We start from the raw sequence: 6,095 nt of genomic DNA on the forward strand, positions 1-6,095 counted from the left end.
CCCCCGACTGACCGACGAAAGTCGAGTCGAAACTCGTCAGTACCGCTGTCGGGGACCTTCAAAGTTGAAGGTCAACAACGGAACATGAAAGGACCAAATTTCAAACCAATCGATGGCGCCCTGACAGACTGTCGCCAGCAAAAACGCGGGCCCACTTCGCGCCCTGCACGCTCTCACACGTTTCGTGCTCCAGTTTGTGACCGTCTCCGGGGCCGCCGCCGCCGTAATGATGGTTCGTCACGCAACTTGCCGTGCAAATCTCGCGCCCCGTCTCGCTCGTACACAACGCCCCAGGGTGCCCCCCCGGTGGGTGGTGTATGCTTTGGGCCTTTTGCGGGCGACATTCTGTCGCTGGCCAGCAGCAGCAGCAGCATAAACATTGCCCGCTTGCCGAACTCGCCCAAACTCTAACCAACCGAACTCGGTCATGTTGGATTCGACGGTGTTCGGTTCGTTTCGGAAGCCCGCACCAAAGCTGCGTGTGATGTGTGTTTTCTTTTCTTTTCCCGCCGGGGTCCACATCACATCAGCAACCGAAACATAACGGACCAACCGAATAGCATCATCATCATCATTACTTGGCGGCGAGCGATTATCAGCGGCCGAAAATCAAACTCACCCCACACAATGGTTAATTTGAACCTCTATTGGCCTCGTCCGGCCGGCCGACCGATCGGCCTCGCGGACGCATTCCCGGGCACGAGGGTGTGTGTTCCCACAGGACACCCCGCGCTTTCGTCGCGATCTCATTCTTGGCCAAAAAACTCGTTAAGTGTTTGGCTCGTTTTAATCCAACGTGTCCGGGAGAGTGTCCGAAAGGGCCGCGATCGCGGGCGACCGGGCGTACGCGAAGACCGAAAAACACCCTCTCTAATGGTCTACAGCTTCTCGAGGGGGGCACTCACACGCACACATGACCCGAACTGGCCATTACAGTCAACTTGTGACGCATTTGTGACATAGAGCAACAGACTCGGTGAAGATCCGATCAAGAGCCCCACACACGAGCCAATCGGTGGCAATTTTGGGGTGCTCTGTGAGACTTTTTGGGTCACGATGCTACCGAGACACAGGAAGACAACCGGCCTGCCTTCGTACAGTTATGCAAACATTACGCTTCCGCTGTCGAAAAGATCGCCAGAAACAACATCGCTGCGTGATGCGATTTTCGGTCCCTCTGTCTGCACGATCAGGGCCCCGATCGCTTCACGGTCACATCAGGGCCAGAGGGTTGATGTGCGTGCGCGAAGTGAGGATTTGTCTGGACGCGTGGAAGAAAAACAAATTTGGGAACAAGACAGAGACGTGTTGTGCTAATTTTTTACCTTCGTTTGCGCCACCACAAGTGGCAATGAATCGCCACCACCACCACGGAACCGGTGGCGAATGGCCGAGCGAAAGGACTTCGAGTGGACTTCGTCGTTCACTACGTGGTATGAAAAGGCTCGGAGCGTTTTGATTAAGTTAGTTTTTCTTTACATGTCATCAATAACGACTACTTGGATCCAGATGATGAGTGTCGCTATTCGCCTGGCGTGGCTCTCTGTGTAAGGACTCTAGTTACTCACAGTGAGAGAAGTGTGAGAAGGTGAGAGTGAAGATTTAGAACAAGTGAACAGTTGGAGAGAGTCAGTTAGAACCAAAAATCCAGCAACATTGTCAAACAAACTGTACCAGCCAGCAATGTCAAATATTTACTTATTGTACTTATTTAAAAATTCATCCATTTTGACACGAAGATCGTTGGCGGTTGCATATTCTCCGCAGTGAATTTGAACTGTTCCTGGACAATCGATCACAAGTCCACAACTTGTAAAAGAAGAATTGTTGCATGCCTTAGATTTAGCTAAGGACCTTAATTATTTTTTGAAACATACACCAATAAAAATTTAACGCCTACAAAGAAATATTGGATTACCCATGTTCGATTAAAAAATACTTGGTCGAAACGAACTTAAAGCCCATAAAGCCACATTTATGCTGTGACTCGACAATCCCCATACAACGTAGCAACCCGGTCCAAACATTCCTCTCTGTGACCTCACCAACAAAGGCCGTGCACTAATGAAACATTATGTTATCAAATTTCAACTGACGGTTCGGTTAGTTACTGGAACTGTCCGCCGGGGTATAACTAATGGTGCGCGAAACTCTACCACAGGAAAGAAGCTGCCCGGACGGCCGGTTCGTAGTGAAGGGTTGAGTTTTGTTCTGTTTATGTACCACCGTTCGCTTTGTTCTCCTTAACATAGCCAAACATAGCCGAGGATAATCAGCCCATATACAGTCGGCGCAGCAACATATTAAAGCAGCATCTTCTTCTTCGGCCGCCGTTTGGACGCCGTGTGGTATTTAATGGTGCTGTCCTGACAGACCGAGAGAGAGAGAGAGAGAGAGAGAGAGAGAGAGAGAGAAAGAGAGCGCGGAGTAGAACCATCAGCAGCAGCAGCAGCAGAAAGCACTCGACAATTTTAAGCACTACCGCCTCCCGTCCCGTCGGGAATCGGTTTGCGAAGCTTTTGAATAGTTTTATCTCCCACCCACCGGGCCGTGGTGAGGGGGGCGGTAAGTAAGTCCCCGAAGTCTTCCTGCTGCGTCATTATATTTTTAGCTCCTGCGCTGCCCGCCTCGAGAGTGTCCCGTCGTGCCGTCTGCCTGATAAGACCACCCGAAATTTGTTGACCTTTGCCGTAGGCGCTCGGAGAGGATCTCCGGCAGCCTCCTTGGCTTCCTTGGCCAGCCTGCATTAGGCGCGGGGGGCGAGCGAAAATGGCTCCCAATCTGGCACTGAGTTTAATAATGGGCGGTCCAGATTTTGGGATGCTGTTTGTTAGGTTTCAATCCTGTGCCCTTCCAATCCGGGGCCTGGCGAGGCTTAAAAGAAAACTCAAACATCGTGTGTTGTTTGTGTGGCTATTCCTTGTGCTCCTTGTTCGAGATTTAATCTCGTTAAAAAGGATTCTTGCTCGAGGGCCCTGGCGTTAGGTAAAGTGCAAGGATTCTGGAGCGCAAGGTAGACGCAATAAATATTACAAATTCATTGCCGCGCGTTCGTCGCTAAATATTTCATCCAACATCGAGACCCGAGAGCCCTTCCCCAGAAATAGGATTATAAATATCGGCCCAGCAAACGACCAAGTGGGGCACGGAGATTCGATTCGACCGAATCGAGGCCACAAAATCGATCTTCGTCGTGGTGAGGTTGCACACGTGGTGGTAATCCGCTCTAGCTGACCGCCCCGCGGGCTCGAAGTCAAACCTCCTTACGGTCTCTGCTCCCATTCACAGATCTTCGAGTTTGGAATTAACATTCATCCATTGATGCTGCCTCTCCGGTGACTTCTTCACGCTTCTGGTCTGGTCTGGTGTTGGTCTGTAATAAATTATGCTTCGCCCTTCCCCGGTTTCCGGGTTTCCAGTTCCAAATCCACGGGCATTTTCCACGGTCACTTCCCGGGGAAGCAGATCGACAACGACAGCGAAGCAAAGATCAAGGTCACGACGATGGACCGGGGATGAAATCAACATTAAAAGCAGTTCATCATCATTCAGCACCGTTCCATCATCTGGTCGGCCGCAGCCAGTGCGGGGATTATGACGACGACACGGTCTGGTGACATCCAGCAAAGCGTGGCCCACAACATGTGCGGTTCGTGTCCGCAACCGGCCGTGGCCAGTAAGTGGCAATGGCTATGCTAAGCGATGCGTTAGATTACGATCTTTCCAGCAGATCCTGGGCAACGTCCTGGGCAGCAGGGTCCGGGTTCCTGGGTCCCACAGTCAGCCAGTCGAACATTTTTCTGTCGGTGTTATGAACACATAAAGATCCCCGACTTGCCAAGTGACCCTCGAAACGAGCTGCCGTAGCTTCACCGTAGAAATGTTAAATAATTCAAACGACACAAACCACATTTTTCATTCCAGCACCACCACCACCAGCATCCACACCGAGAGATGATTGGTTCCGGTTCCGTTGACCAGAACGGCCTATGGTCTACTGAGTCTACGAGTCGAGAGCGCGCGAACGAGGTGCTCTCTGTCGACATTAAGACAAGAGCTTAGCAAAACCGACTGCAACTCTTGCCTTTCTCTCACTCTCCGGGAGTGTCCCCCCCAGGAGTCAACGGTACCAAGTCACCGGACCAACTTTTGGTAGGGTCTTCTTCTGGTGTCGTGTCCCGGGTGCCATGCCCGTAATCCGGGAGATTTTGCACGAATCATTTACAATTAATTATGTCCATTTTCATCGCCCGATCGGGCGGATGCGAACCCTCGTGGACCTAGTAGTGGACCCCTCCCGTTCTGCCGCAAACTGCCGCAAATGATGGTGCAGAAAACGTTTGCCGCAGGCCGGGAACCCGAACTATCGGGCTATCGGCAGCGAACATCTGCGCTGTCGACCCGTTGGCTAAGAAGATTTGGCTACACTTCATAAACTTCGAATGGAATCGGAGTCCGGAGTCCGGAGTGCCCGAGGCCCCCGAGAGGAGGACGCCGACGGATAATGGGCATATGCAAATTTAGACTCAAGTACAGCTAGAGAGGACCTTACGAGAGGCTGTTTTATTGGCTGCGGGCACACGCGAGAAGTAACTTCCTCGTCCGAAAGGGGACCGACTCCGAAGACGCCAGTAATTAGCTGCCTTTCTTGGGCGCCGTTGGGGTGGCCAATTATCATACGCTCAAAATTTATTAAGCAAAAACGACGAGCCACAGCCACTCGGCGCCGCCATGAACCCCATGCCCCAGGCCATATTATCGTGCGCCACGTTGCGGAAAGATTTGAGAATGAAGATATTTAATTTATGGCCCATGGGCCCATGGGTTTTGGACGTGTGTGTGCGGGCGGCGTCCTTTAGGGCACTCGCTGAAGTCGACCTTTACTAGGCTGTAGGTGCCCGGCACACACAACAGTGTTGCGATGTCGTGAGCAATTTGCAACCGTGCCGTGTGCAGCGCAAACCCCTCCTCGCCGTCAACAATTGGCGTGATGATAAGTGGCACATAACGTGTGCGGCGGTAGGATTCGCCTTTGGAATGCAAATCGCTGGCCTGATGCGTCGTGACGGTGTGCTTGGTGTGGACGCTGAAGGACCCATTTCTCAATCAAGGTGCAAGGACTCGAGTGCACCGGTCACACAATTTAATGCGCTCTCGGGAGAACCCTCGTGAGCTGAGAGGGTTTTCAGGAAGCGTGTTCGGACCCGACCCGGAGTGGGCGTAATGAGAAAATCTAATGGACGACTTGAAGCTGGGGGGGGGTTGCGCCATTCCAAATTGGGGCCACCACGATGGCCCTCGGACAGGGACAGTAATCGGAATAACAAAACCCTGCCAATGGTCGTCGTCGACACGCAGGCTTGCAGCATCCAGCAGCTTTGCGCTTTTCCAGTGCCCTTTGGTCCACCGCGCAGAAAACGGCCCAGTTCTTCCATTGAAATCACTCGCTCTAGGTGTGTGTGATTGCAATTAAAAATGCAACCTTCTGCGCGGGGCGCGCGGTGCATTGTTTTCCCCCTTCGCACCGTTTGTTTGCGATTTGTTTTGGGGTGCCTTTTCGTTGAAACTGTTGCGTTTCGGAGCCGCGGAATGTTGTTACGCCAGTCGCTGTCGCTGCGTCGGATTGTTGGAATCGCGCACCGGTGCGAACTTGACACCATTTTCCCCCGGCGGGGGGGTCCGTCCCCGTGGCCGTTGTGCCATCATCCGCCGTCGCGGTGTTTCGGTGGGCGGTGGTTTTGGAAATGGCAAACAAAAGCCGGCGCCGCGCGATTTCGATTCGCCATAGAGACCGGGAAAAGGGTCACCAAGCTCTGGGGGGCGAAACGAGGGTTCGTGCTCCGCAAAAGGCTACTGAAGCGACACTTCACTCCGTGCGAAATGGATAGCGCAGAACCCAGTGACGATTGTTGCATAAAACCGTCCGAAAACAAAAACCCGAGTGCCGGATTACTTCCGTTCTGGAAACACTCTGGAGCGGATTACTCACTCTTCGCACTTCGGGACCGACCGGGATTGAACGATCAATCGGTGCAAGAGCTCTCGGCAGGCGGCAAGATGGAGATGGAAAACCAATATGAAAAGCGAGCGATGAG

Source organism: Anopheles cruzii, chromosome 3 (genome assembly GCF_943734635.1).
Source record: "Anopheles cruzii chromosome 3, idAnoCruzAS_RS32_06, whole genome shotgun sequence".
In the NCBI taxonomy this organism is placed as follows: domain Eukaryota; kingdom Metazoa; phylum Arthropoda; class Insecta; order Diptera; family Culicidae; genus Anopheles; species Anopheles cruzii.